Below are 14,107 nucleotides of genomic sequence, written 5' to 3' on the forward strand. Positions count from 1 at the left end.
TATACTGGGCATTACTATAAGGAGGAAAAATGACAAATAATGTAAGGGGCATGAATCAGGATTATTTTTCTTTTCTGTGGTGGCTAACGTCTGGGCGTGCAGGTTGCAAAACTGGGGTATAAGGTAGTCTTTTCCTGCAATACCACGCCCCTTTACGCGAAGCCACGCCCATTTCAATGAAGCCACACACCCTTTTTGGCGGCGCGCGCATATTTGTCCCTTTACTAGTGCCAATTATGGGGGGTATGGGGGGGGGGGGGGGGGCGCTGAAGGATTTTTTGGCTTGGGGGAGAAAAATTTCTAGTTACTCCACTGCTTCTAATACTGTGATATCTTATACAGAAAATTATAACATACAGTATGAGTGAGACAGGAGAACAGCATGGAAACACAGGTCTGAAAATCCACCAAATGGTTCTTCTGCAGACTGGGAGAGAGGAGTCAAATTATGTACAGTGTCTGGAGACTGTTCAGAGTTGGCAGTGTTGGCTTGTTAATACAAATACAGATTACATGAATGAATGAACTCCATGCCTTGTGCATATATCTGCGCAAGAGAGGACTAAACACATAGAAGGGCCGATTCAGAGGTGGACTCTAATGGCACCCTGCTGCGTCTTTATACGCAGCGGCTGTACTAAATTAAGCAAAAGTTGCAGTTGTCCTAAGTTTCTCTCTCCCGCTCCGTCCATCCAACACACTATCCCTTTTTTCCTCTTTCTTTCCTTCTCTGACTCTATATTGTCTTTCTTGCCTCTCTGCCTCTCTCTCTCTCTCTCTCTCCCTCTCCCTCTCCCTCTCCCTCTCCCTCTCCCTCTCCCTCTCCCTCTCCCTCTCTCTCTCTCTCTCTCTCTCTCTCTCTCTCCCCATTCCTCTCTCTCTCTCTCTCTCTCTCTCTCTCTCTCTCTCTCATCTGTCTTGGCCCTTCCCCCTGTCTCGCTGTCCAACCTCTCTGTTTCTTGCTAACCCCCTATTCTTTTTGTTTACACTTCAGTGCCTACGAATGTGAGCCCCTTTTCAGTTCTTCTGATTTACTGTGCACATCTCTGAGTTGGCCAGACTTGGTGTGTATACTCAAGTACCTCCATTATGTCTTTAAATGTTACAGAGGGCTGGAATGATTTTCTTTTTTTTAAGACTTGGCGGTGGTCAAGCACCGCTCATGTTAGGTCTTATTTGCACGCATGTTCTCATACATGATGCCATAAATTTTTATCAGCACTTCATTTTGTTAGCATTACATTTTTATCTTTTCTTTACTAGTTTACATTTTGGGATGCGATCCCTTCTTAACAATGTTTGTTTTTCCATTCTGTATGTGGCCTAATCATCCCTGTGTGCCTATTTCTTTTGTTCTGTACTGGTATACATTTTTGATTATGGATAATGTTGTTGTTCGTTGATCTTCAGGAGTGCCTTTTGTTTTGTATAGCGTTATGTGATTAGTAAGTATGGAGAATAACAAGTGTTTGTAGACTGTAGATGTGTAATACCTGTTAGAAATTATGTGTGTGCAGGTGTTCATAGTCCAGCGGATGAAGCAAACTATGAACAACTCCGTTACTTAATTATTTGTTTTGGTTTATTGAAAGCTAGCAGTTTGAGCCGTACTCACTGTTACACTAGTGATGAAGCGGAGCGTGGTTTCATACATCTCACCAGCCGGTGAGTGCATTCTGGAAATGGGTAGCAGTGCAGGGACGCTTGTGCAGCTTTATATACAGCTATTAACCAGGTCTCTCATAGGAGCTAAGTAGGAGACTATTAACTCCCACCATGTCATTCTCGCACAGACTCAAGATGGCTCCCGCTCAGTAGAGATGTGAGTGGCCATCTTTTGATAGGGCATGAAACTTCCCTGGAGGACAGTAAGATCGGAGCTTGTGCAGTAGCACACTCCTCTTTCAACAATACAGAGGTGGTGTAAATGTGTAAATGTGCTGTGTACAGCTCGGACTTACCTTGGTAGGGGATTCTTCTTCCTTATCACGCCCTAGCAGAGAGGCAAGGTGTGCCCAAACAGACACAGAGAAAGTATATAATCACAAATCGATCCTGGCGCCTCAAAGTGTGTATCTTTTAATACTCCCTCCTAAAAGTGTGGTGCCACTCCTCTAACAAAACTACATAACCAAACTGACTAGGTGGCGCTTGTACACACAGAGGCAGTGATAATAATAAAAGTTTAAAAAAAATATAAAATAGTACATAAAACACAAAATATGTATTACTCCTGTATGAGACTATTAAATAAAGATAAACATATCTAAAAATATCATTGAAATGTGGTAACCAGAGACTCAAATAATTACAGCACTATTATAGTCTATCGATGTTTCCAACTTATAAAGTCTTAAAGTAATTAAAAGACTAAACTGCACATCACAGTTTGGGAATCAAAGATGTAGAAGTAGCAAGCTGTTATAGGAGACAGTATTGCCTGATTAGTTGTAGATGTATCCAAACTGGCAGATGCTTGTTGCGCCATTCCATGTATAGATATAGATAAGTTCCATCAAGTAATATCAATTAGACTGATTTTTTATTAAACTCTTAACTTTGAATGAATGTCTTACAGACAGTACTACATTCCCACCTAACTTTGGGATAACCTGGGTTACTAAAGTGGGTCCATATGTGCATGATGGGGCCCAAATATCTTATTTTGTTAAGTGGTGGAGTACAGCTGTAAATCTCTCTCTCGGCTGGATGTACTAATGTACATCACCGCCCTGTGCCACAATGCTGATCGCATATGTACTAACATATGCGATCAGCATTGCGGAGGACAGCTCTACCGATCAGCGGCAGCCTGACTTCCGGGATTCGGCCCCAGAAGTCAGTCTGCGCATGCGCGGGGTGACGGGGGCGGCCGCAGGGCATGCTGGGAGGGATCCGATCGATCTTATGTCTCTATTGGAAAAATGGGTGGGCGGCCCCAATTCTCTCTCTGGCACAGGGCACCAAAAAGTCTAGTTATGACTCTGCCTCTTATTTGCAGAATAGACTTAAGATTTGTGCCAGAATCTACTGCACATGCGCAGATGTCCAGGAACATGGTGCCTGCACCGGGTTGGGGCTGTGATGCCGGTGGTCGGGATCCCAGAGGTCAACATACCGACCCCTGGATCGTGGCCACCAGAATTCTGGCTGGGGGGGGGGGGTGCAACGGAGTGGGAATGGCCTTAGCATTCCGGCTTGGCAGTGGTCGGTATTCCGGCATCGGTATCCTGACTGCCGGGATCCCGATCGCCGGCAAATCAACTACATCCCCCTGCACCATATTCTATCAAATCTCTACTGCACATTTGCAGATGTTTGGGAAAGTGACAGCCCCACCATTTTCCTTGATTTCTACAGCGCTGGACTACAGGGATGTAAGTACAGTGGCGGATCCAGGGGGGGGTCACTCGGGCCCGTGCCCCCCCTGTCATTTGCGGCCTTCTGTCCCCCGTCCCCCCCCACCCGGTGCCGGCGCCGCACAGGGAGATGACGGGGCGCCCGCTGAGATCGTGTTACCAGCAGGCGCCCGTCTCCCTGCACAGCGGCAGCCGGAGGCAGGAGCTCAGTACTGAGCTCCGGCTTCCGGCGCTGTCACTGTGCGCCGTGCGCTATGGGAGAGACGTCAGTCATGACGTCTCTCTCATAGTGCTGACTGAGGAGCGGACGCCCAGGGAGGAGGAGGACTGCAGCGGCCTGGAAGCGGGAACGGGGCTCGGTAAGTATGTTTTTTTTTCTTCCTTAATGCAGCGGGGGCATCTACTGGGGGCAAACTATGGGGGACATTACTACTGGGGGGCATCAACAAGGGGCATTACTACTGGGGGGGGGCAAACTACTGGGGGCATTATAACTGGGGGGCATCACTTCTCAGGGGTCATCTATTGGGGGCAGCTACTGGAGGACATTTTTACTGGGGGCATTACTACAGGGGGGTCATCTATTAGGGCAAACTCGTAGGGGGTATTATTACTGGGGGGTCATCTATTGGGGGCAGCTACTGGGGGCATTATTACTGGGGGGTCATCTACTGGGGGCATTACTACTGGGGAGTCATCTATTGGGGGCAGCTACTGGGGGCCATCTACTGGGGGCATTACTACTGGGGGGTCATCTATTGGGGGCAAACTCCTAGGGGGCATTACTACTGGGGGCAAACTACTGGAGGACATTATTACTGGGGGGCATCTACTGGGGGCAAACTGCTGGGGGACATTATTACTGGGGGGCATCTACTGGGGGCAAACTGCTGGGGGACATTATTACTGGGGGGCATCTACTGGGGGCAAACTGCTGGGGGACATTATTACTGGGGGGCATCTACTGGGGGCAAACTGCTGGGGGACATTATTACTGGGGGGCATCTACTGGGGGACATTATTACTGGGGGGCATCTACTGGGGGCAAACTGCTGGGGGACATTATTACTGGGTGGCATCTACTGGGGGCAAACTACTGGGGGACTATTACTGGGGGCCAACTACAAAGGTGCTAACTACTGGCGGCGTAACTACAGGGGCATTACTACTGGCGGCTTAACTACAGGGGCCAAACTACTGGGGGATAATTACAGGGGCCAAACTACTGGGGGCATTACTACTGAAGGCTAAGCTACAAGGGGGCATAACTACAGGGGCTAAACTACAATGGGGCAAACTACAGGGGGGCATTACCACTGGGAGGCTAAACTAAAGGGGGGGGGGGAGTAAACTACTGGGGTCATAACTGCAGGGGAATTACCACTGGGGGCATAATGACTGGGGGCATTACTACAGGCAACATTACTACTGGGGGCAATACGGGCATTGCAAAAGGGGCACCACTACTATGGGGTCTATATAAGGGGCACTACCAGTACAGTGGACATTGCATAATGAGCGCTACAACTGTGGGCATTGTATAAGAAGCGCCACCTCACATGCACCGAAGCCGCACGCAAATGTACTTGCCCCTTCCATGGTGCCTCCCCTATCATTTTCTTCTGGATCCGCCCCTGTGTAAGTATAGTGTATGGGTGCTGGGCATGTACCAGGGGAACATGTGTATTACATACCCTGCATGCACTATAGATATGCCTAAGTGCAAATTGTCCAAGTCACTTCACATGATAAGATGACCCTTGAGGCGAGGTATTCCTTTCATAATCAAGGCAAAAGCAACACTGGCTGTTACCTCACTGCAGATGTAGTAAGTGTTACAGACACATGATCATCACTGTTTTATTGCACCATTGAAGAGTTAGGATTGCACTTTACAATGCCTTGCACCATCGCATGTGATGCAGACAGAGCCGCGCCACCTCGCTGTGTGCCCCGGCTGTAGATTAGGAGATCCGTGCTGCACAAGTACGGAATGGATCTCCTCTTGCTCCCCCGGACGCACTGCAGTGATGCAGCTTTCTATGACCACTGAAATCACTACCTAAATCGCTCCCTAGAATGCCGTGCAACCGGGATGTCCGTGATCAAAGTGTGAGGAGGGGAACTTCTTTTCTCCCCGAGCACAATTTGGCTGCTCTCTTCAAGTGCAGAGATCATCTGCAGCAGGGGGGACTGATGACACATGCTCTATATGACACTGGAGGAGGGGAGATGGGGTAAAATAATAAAAAAAAAAAAAAAAAAAAAAAAGCTTTTTCATCCACATAATAAGTGTGACAACAACGTTACTAAGCACCTCACAGTAAATTAAGAGTTCAATCTCGAGTTTATACCAGCACCCGTACAATAGGAACCCAGACAGAGGTCCCTGGCGAAAACCACTAGCCCATTAAACTGCATGCCTCTTTTCTAGGCCAATCGCAAAGTACGGGTCAGCATCAGCAATATCTATCAGTGAGTGCGCCAAGATCTGGAATATGTTGGCCTATAATAGCCCACGGGCTACCTTTCCCTATATATTTTTTTATTTCGGGAGCAGAATCTGAAGGGTCCCCTCCCTGGTGGTTCCAGGTTGTGCATGTACCATAGTCTGTCAGCACCTGCAGTAGTAGCACTGTCAGGGCACAACAGGTTCAAGTAATGTGTTCACAATGTGATTATGGGGGTGATTCCGAGTTGTTCGCTCGCTAGCTGCTTTTAGCAGCATTGCACACGCTAAGCCGACGCCTACTGGGAGTGTATCTTAGCATAGCAGAATTGCTAACGAAAGCTTCGCTAATTTTCTCGTAATGATTACCCCGCAGTTTCTGAGTAGCTCCAGACTTACTCAGCCATTGCGACCAGCTCAGTCCTTTTCGTTCCTGGTTTGACGTCACAAACACACCCAGCGTTTGCCCAACCACTCCCCCGTTTCTCCAGCCACTCCTGCGTTTTGCAACTCGAACGCCTGCGTTTTTACGCACACTCCCATAGAACGGCCAGTTTCCGCCATGAAACGCCCACTTCCTGTCAATCACACTACGATCAGCACAGCGATGAAAAAGCTTTGTTATGCCGTGAGTAAAATACCTAACTTTTGTGTAAAATAACTAAGCGCATGCGCTCTGCGAACCTTGCGCATGCGCAGTAAGCGACTAATCGCAATATAGCGAAAATCGGCAACGAGCGAACAACTCAGAATGACCCCCTATGTTCCTTCTCACTGATCACCGGATCATGCTCCTATCCCGGGGACTCGGAAATGATACATCTGGGTGAATAAAGATTATTGCATTGAATTTTGGGTGAGAAGGAATCTTTATTTTCAGGGACAGGTCGCAAAGGATAACAATTGTGCCCCTTACATTTTACTATTTTAGCTTTTTTTTTTTTTTTTTTTTTTTCCATCCTATAAATTCTACATCTTTGGGATGTATAATTTTTAGATGTTTCTGGTGTTTATTTAATGGAAGATTTTCATATTCTTAGCGAGGAAAAGAACAGAAATTATATTTATAAATTATATAGCCTGTGTTATATAAGGTCAATTATTATTTAATTGCATAGGTGTTAGAAGTTGTTTGATCTGTTTAAATGTATATTTTCTTGATTGCATTAGCATATTTATTTATTTGAAGGAGGGGTATGCAGGTAGGTCCATTTAATTCCGAGAAATCACCATCTAGTTCTGTCCAGTTTTTATCAAGCATTTTTTTTCCCCACAGTATCCCACAAAAAGTAGTTTTGTTTAAAGTTTAATCCATTCAGCATAAGTATGTTCTCACTCAGAGCCGGCAACAGAAATCTTGGGGCCCCATACAGTGATTTCTCTGGGGCCCCCTCAGAAACTGTTATTATACAAAAATCTAAATCTGAATATCTCTCCTTCCTCCCCCACATACACCACAGTTTGTGTCTCCGTCTCCCCTATCTCCCACACACCGCACAACCTGTCTCTCCCCAATGATACCATGCTGCATTCCCAGCCCCCCCCCACTCCATCCCAAAGCCCTGTATCTCCTCACAATCCACTCTTACCTGGGCAGAGTCTCGCATCCATTGCACTTCCCAGTACCCAGATCCGAACACTGCACAGCAGGATCCATGCGGGCCACACAACATGCCGGAAGAGGCCAGTGCAGGGCATGGGAATCCTGGACAGAGGATCTGCTGCCATGCCCCGTAACTGCCTGAAATAGAATAGAACTGGACCCTAGAAGAGTGAACACACACTCGTGCCGCACAGTTTCTGTGTGTGAGAGGCTCCTGTCACTCTGAGGCTGCGACCACACCATCTACAGCTCGCTGCCCTATTTAAACAAGATGGCTCACATCCCTGCTGGACACTAAGTGGTGTATACTTGAGGGCCCCTCTGATTCTTGGGGCCCGGTACAGGTGTCCCCTTTGACCCCCCCCCCACCCCCCATCGCCAGCCCTGGTCTCGCTGTGCTTTAAAAACTGATCTGTAATGAAAGGTACAGTGGCATATTTCACACTCATAACCCTAAATTGATAGGAAACTGCAGTATAATGGCTGAGGGTGGGTCACTACAACTGCCCATAATTGTCAGATTACACTCACTTAAAGCTGCAAGTAGTACTGAGAGTCGAGGCAAGATATGTTTTTAGGATCAGTGCAGGTTCTTGAGTACGGGTGAAAATTTTCTTTGGCGCTCACCTACCAAAAATATACATATCCTCATAGCCAGTAAAGACTGCAGTATAGCTAGGTAAATATTAGAAACCCTTGTTTGAGAGATTATCTGGACTGCAGTGAAGTGCGGTAATGTGAGGCATATCCTCTCCTGTCATACTAACATATACACCAGAGTTTTGACTATATAAACTATATGAAAAATACAAAGAATATATTATAAATATTTTCTTTGTATTCTAATAATTTTTATAGTCAAAACTCTGACAAGTTTTCTCACCACATTTCGGGCAGTATATACTGCTGCACCTGTGTATAATGCCAACATGTACCCTTTGGCTCATACTGTATATTGTGTGTAAATCTGGCTCTGGTACTAGCCAGTGCCTCCTCAGCCATTTACTACCCGCACGTCCCTACGGACTGTGTACATAAGATCTTATATTGTAAACACCCTCAAGGAAAGCTCCCAGGCTCTCATGTCCCCAATTTTCCGACCTCTGTGTGGTGCAGCCGGATCAGTTGTCCTGGTCTCACTAAGGCCATGTGACCTTGGCAGGCTTCTCTCTGTCTAATGCTCTGAGAGATAGCAGAATGGCCCATGGCACTGGGCCAACAAAGAGAAGGAGCAGCGAGAGGTGAAATACACAGCTCCCTTTCTGCTGAACCCTATGGGGTGGCAATGGGCCCCGTGGGACTTACTGTGGTCTTGACAGGTACATGGAGCATCTCCTTCTCACCCCTGGGCTCCCCACATCTCTCATCCCCAGCTGTATTCCCTTAAGGGCCCCATACACTACTGCAACATGTCCGACCGTCCTGTTGCTGGAGATCCCCCCGGCAGCCTCCTGGGCAGCAGGATCGCCCAAGATACATCGTATGCTGTCCTTTTGCATATGATATATCTTGGGCGATCCCAGCCATGTCCGAAATATCACGAGTGCAGCATGTTCAATCTGGAGTATCCGATCCGATGCTCACGGGAACGCGGATCAGAAACACCTCCAAAATGCCTGATTTCACCCGATATATCGGGCCGAATGCCCGAAATCGGATGAAATCGGGCATTATTGTTCTAGTGTATCGGGCCCTTTAGATTTCACTCAGAGTTTGAATTTGGATTTATTGGTGGAGCTGGACTCTGAGCCATTCAGCAGCTGCACGATGCGGTCGTATTTCTTGCACGCGGTATTCTTGTCATACAGTAGTCCTTATAAATCTTGAGGCACCAGTTCTGAAAATGATGGCATACAGTATATGCTGGCCATTCTCCATGTTCTCCTCCCAGCAACAATTTGCAACTGCTCAGTGCACCCACAATGGCAGAGGCAGTAGTGTGGTTCTGAAGTAGCAGGATGCGGTGTCAGTGTCAGACAAGATGCTGCCTGCAGTGGGCTGTGCAGATCCACTGCATGTCGGGCAGCAGACATGAATAGATGCGACACAGCAGCCTGCAGGATAACAGGGGAACCTGGGCTCAGCAGGCAGCTGTACTCCCTGACAAAGACTGGGACAATGGCTGCATCCTTACAGGCTACAGAGGTCCTGGTAGTGGCCCTGTCAGCCTGCCCCTTGAGCCTCCTTTGAATACTGCATGAATGTGTTGTTTGTGGTTGTTTATGTAAGAAAATACAAAAATATGACCACAATAAAGCCGTGCCCACATTGATCATTTTGCACGCTGTTGTTTGTCTCCTCCACTAGTGTATGATGTATGTCTGCTGTACTTGTTACCTGTCAAACCTAGCACTGTCAGTGTTTAGGAGCAGTAGCACTCTCAGAAATGTGTGACAATGGAATCCCTATGACTATTAAGAGATAGCTAGCTCAAAGCTCAATTAAAATGTCAGTGTTCCGAGTACAGTCAGATTCTTGACATAGCTTTAAAGGTCATATTTAGCCTGGAGATTTTTTTTTATTTGAATCTGGAGCTACTGTACTGTATGCTGAGGCAAAGAGGGGTAAGCTGTGGAATGTACAGAATATGTGCAAATCCAGCAATAGCGACCTTTGTCCTGATGCACTACAACTTCCATTATGCCTTGCCAGCCGCTGGCTGATATTCACACTTCCATAAAATACAGAATTACTGTGTGCCAAGAGAGAGATCCCACTTACACTAAAAATTGCCTATACATGAAACTGATTTATTTAGATAGTAAAAGTGAAATTATTTGAAGTCAGTGGTGCGTTTATTCCTGTGGTTGAATGTGTTTGTTTGTTGCTGTTTTGGGCACGTTTTATGAGAGTCCTATATTCATCACCTACCGCATATTATTATTATGATGATGATTATTATTATTATCATACATATTGTATATGTCTGCTTACTATTTAGAAGTGGATATTGTATCGCATATAGAATGTTAATAAAAAAAGAGCTTCTAGTCTACTTTCTTACTGTAAGGCACTGGTTCTCTGTAAAACACATGTCAGTTAATAAGGTCTGGGGGCATATTTATGAAGCAGCAAATTTACCCTAAAAATTTAAAGCGGCACTAATATTATGCGTAAAACACAGGGGTCATGACACTGGAGGGAGCAGTAAGGAGGGGCCTGTGGCTGGAGGGAGCGGTAAGGAGGGGCCTGTGGCTGGAGGGAGCGGTAAGGTGGGGCCTGTGGCTGGAGGGAGCCGTAAGGTGGGGCCTGTGGCAGGAGGGAGAGATAAGGAGGGGCATGTGGCTGAAGGGAGATGGGGGAATATCGCAGGAGGGAGACACTGGGCCTGTGGCTGGAGAGCGACATAAGGAGGAGCATGTGGCTGGAGGGAGACACACAGGTGCATGTGGCTGGAGGGAGACATAAGAAGGGGCCTGTGGCTGGAGAGAGACATAAGAAGGGGCCTGTGGCTGGAGGGAGACATAAGGAGGGGCCTGTGGCTGGAGGGAGAGATACGGAGGGGCCTGTGGCTGGAGGGAGAGATACGGAGGGGCCTGTGGCTGGAGGGAGAGATACGGAGGGGCCTGTGGCTGGAGGGAGAGATACGGAGGGGCCTGTGGCTGGAGGGAGACATAAGGAGGGGCCTGTGGCTGGAGGAAGACATAAGGAGGGGCCTGTGGCTGGAGGGAGACATAAGGAGGGACCTGTGGCTGGAGGGAGAGATACGGAGGGGCCTGTGGCTGGAGGGAGAGATACAGAGGGGCATGTGGCTGCAGGGAGACACAAAGGGGCATGTAACTGGAGGGAGATGGGGGAATATGGCAGGAGGGAGACATGGGGCCTGTGGCTGGAGAGAGACATAAGGAGGGGCCTGTGGCTGGAGGGAGACATAAGGAGGGACCTGTGGCTGGAGGGAGAGATACGGAGGGGCCTGTGGCTGGAGGGAGAGATACAGAGGGGCATGTGGCTGCAGGGAGACACAAAGGGGCATGTAACTGGAGGGAGATGGGGGAATATGGCAGGAGGGAGACATGGGGCCTGTGGCTGGAGAGAGACATAAGGAGGGGCATGTGGCTGGAGGGAGTCATAAGGAGGGGCATGTGGCTGGAAGGAGACACAGAGGGGCATGTGGCTGGGGGAAGACAAAAGGGGTGGGGTTAGAAAAAGACACGGGTTGTAGTGAAATACATGAGAAGTCCTACTTTCTTTAAATAAATACATCAATCAACCACTATATATCTGCCTCTAGACTTTTTGTATATGAATAAGGTCCAAGATTTGATCTCTCACTGTTCAAATATTTGGCCCCTCAGGGAGGACTGAGGAGCCAAAACATGTCTTTCCACCTGGGCTAATTCCACTCACTAATTCCGCCACCACTCACATGTGAGACTTTTTAAACAACACTCTGTTAAGATGGATTATTGGTGTGTAAGGGAATGTGTTGCTAGAGGTGGGAGGTATGGTTTTTTTTTCTTTCATCAATTGTTTTTATTGAAAACAAGTTTTCTTTTTGCAAGGGGTAGGGGTACAGAAAGAAGGAAGGGGGGGGGGGGGTACAAAGAACCAAGGGAACGGGATGTAAACATGCAAATATCAAAATTGTCAGAAGTTAAATATAGCAATCCAATATAGATACAATAGGAAAAATACAAGGTCATCTTGGAAAAAGATACAGATAAAGATAAACACAGGTCAAACATGAAAACATATCAATAAACAGATAATCAATAATAGACACAGGGCTAGTAAGGCAAAACCGGTGCACAGAGCGGAAGTATAAGCCGAGTCAGTTAGGGGGAAAGCGAAACACCCCCTCCAGCAGTGACGTAGTCATGCCATGCTCTCCATTTCACCATTGGGGAGGAGGCCGCAGAAGAGTAAGGCATGAACTCAGTTTCCATAGTAAAATGGAATTGAATTTTGTTGGTGACTAGTGATAGAGGAGGGGGAGAAGCTTGTTTCCAACTTTGGGCCAATGCAGCCCTGGCAGCTATACAAATATGCCCCACCAGATATCTCTGATGAGGTGGTATCTCCGCAGGAAAAATGTGGAGCAGGGCCATGGCCGGAGAGGGGGTGAGGGACAGGTGTAAGACCGAATTAATCAAAGCAAATATCTCACTCCAGAAATGTCGAAGGGAAGGACAGGACCAGAAAATATGGAAAATATGGCCTATTTCCCCACAGTTACGCCAGCAATATTTGGAACAAGACTGCCAGAATGAGTGTAGCCTATCCGGTGTTAAATATAGTCTATTAAGGAGTTTGATATGCATCTCCGTGTGATTCAAGCACTTGGACATTCGGTAAGAAGAAATAAAAATTTGTTCCCATTGGGCTTCAGATAAGGGAAGATCCAAGTCTTGTTCCCATTTCAGCTACGCAATAGACTTAGTAGTAGTAGTAAGCAAGCTGATAAGCGTCCTGTACCAAAACGAGATGTCCCCTCTAGAGTCACACAGAGATACACGTGTTAAGACAACCTGGGATAACGGGTTCGGGGGAGCCACCTGTCTAGGCAAACCTTTGTACCAGTGGTGAATTTGGAAATAATGCAATAATTCTCCACTGGGGAGATTATATCGAGACTGGAGTTGAGAAAACGATAGCATAACATTACCATCCATAAGGTCCCCCAAGACAGTCAAACCACAAACAAACCAGGTAGAGAGATTTAAATTAGGGATTCATTTAGCTATGGCTTATAGTGAGATAGTAGAATATGGAAATTGATGTCCAGGCAGGCGAGTCACCAATTTATCCCAGATTTGTAAAGATGTTCTAGTGGCGGGGAGGAGGGACAATAAGCGGGGTCTAGAGTTTGGGTGTATCTTAAAAAGGTCTTCTAAGGGAAGGTCCAAACTCCCAGTACGTTCAAGAGATACCCATCCCACTACAGGCGCCCCACTCAACCAGTATTTAAACTGGGCCAGCACACATGCCTCCTGGTAAAGGACCAGGTCGGGCATATCTAGCCCTCCCTTTCTATGAGTGAGAATCATTTTGGACCGAGCCAATCGGGGTGGCCGTGCCTTCAGACATAGTGTAGCATTATAGCACGACATCTATCAAGGTACGTTTTAGGGAAAAGAAAAGGTATGGTTCTGTATAAGTACATGAGTTTAGGTAAGAGAGTCATTTTGAAGGCTGCTAGGCGGCCAATCCACGAAATATCATAAGATAGCCAGGACTTAGTCAGGTCTAACAAACTTTTAATGAGTGGAGGTAAGTTAACATCAAAAACAGAGGCCGTAGAAGGTGGAATTTGGATCCCCAAATACTGAATTGAAGCCGAACGCCAGTTATATGGATATTGTGATTGAAGGGTGGACACTATGGGAGCTGGGATATTAATGGGGAGAGCATCTGTCTTTGTTGTATTAATTTTATAAAAGGAAGCTTCACTATACTGTCCCAAGATAGCATGCAAACAAGGAAGGGAGGTTACCGGGTCCGTGACAAACAGAAGGACGTCGTCCGCAAAGAGGCACAACTTGTGATTAGTAGTGCCAATAGTCACCCCCGGGAAGCCCCCAGACATCCTAATCTTCTCAGCAAGGGGTTCTATGCCCAACGTAAATATTAAGGGTGATAGAGGGCAACCCTGTCGGGTTCCATTCGTAATAGGAAATGTATCGGAGAGGTAACCGTTACTAAATACCCGTGCAGAGGGGGAGCTATATAGAGATAAAACCGAAGAAAGAATATGGC

At 47.1% G+C, this 14,107-nt stretch overlaps 1 protein-coding gene across 7 annotated transcripts in view; it reads left to right on the top strand.

Annotated features, from left to right (window-relative positions):
• PPFIA2 (PTPRF interacting protein alpha 2) overlaps positions 1-14,107 on the top strand; it is a 656,694-nt gene that overhangs the window by 12,850 nt on the left and 629,737 nt on the right. The gene's annotated exons all lie outside the window — the stretch shown is intronic.

Source organism: Pseudophryne corroboree, chromosome 6, assembly GCF_028390025.1.
Source record: "Pseudophryne corroboree isolate aPseCor3 chromosome 6, aPseCor3.hap2, whole genome shotgun sequence".
In the NCBI taxonomy this organism is placed as follows: domain Eukaryota; kingdom Metazoa; phylum Chordata; class Amphibia; order Anura; family Myobatrachidae; genus Pseudophryne; species Pseudophryne corroboree.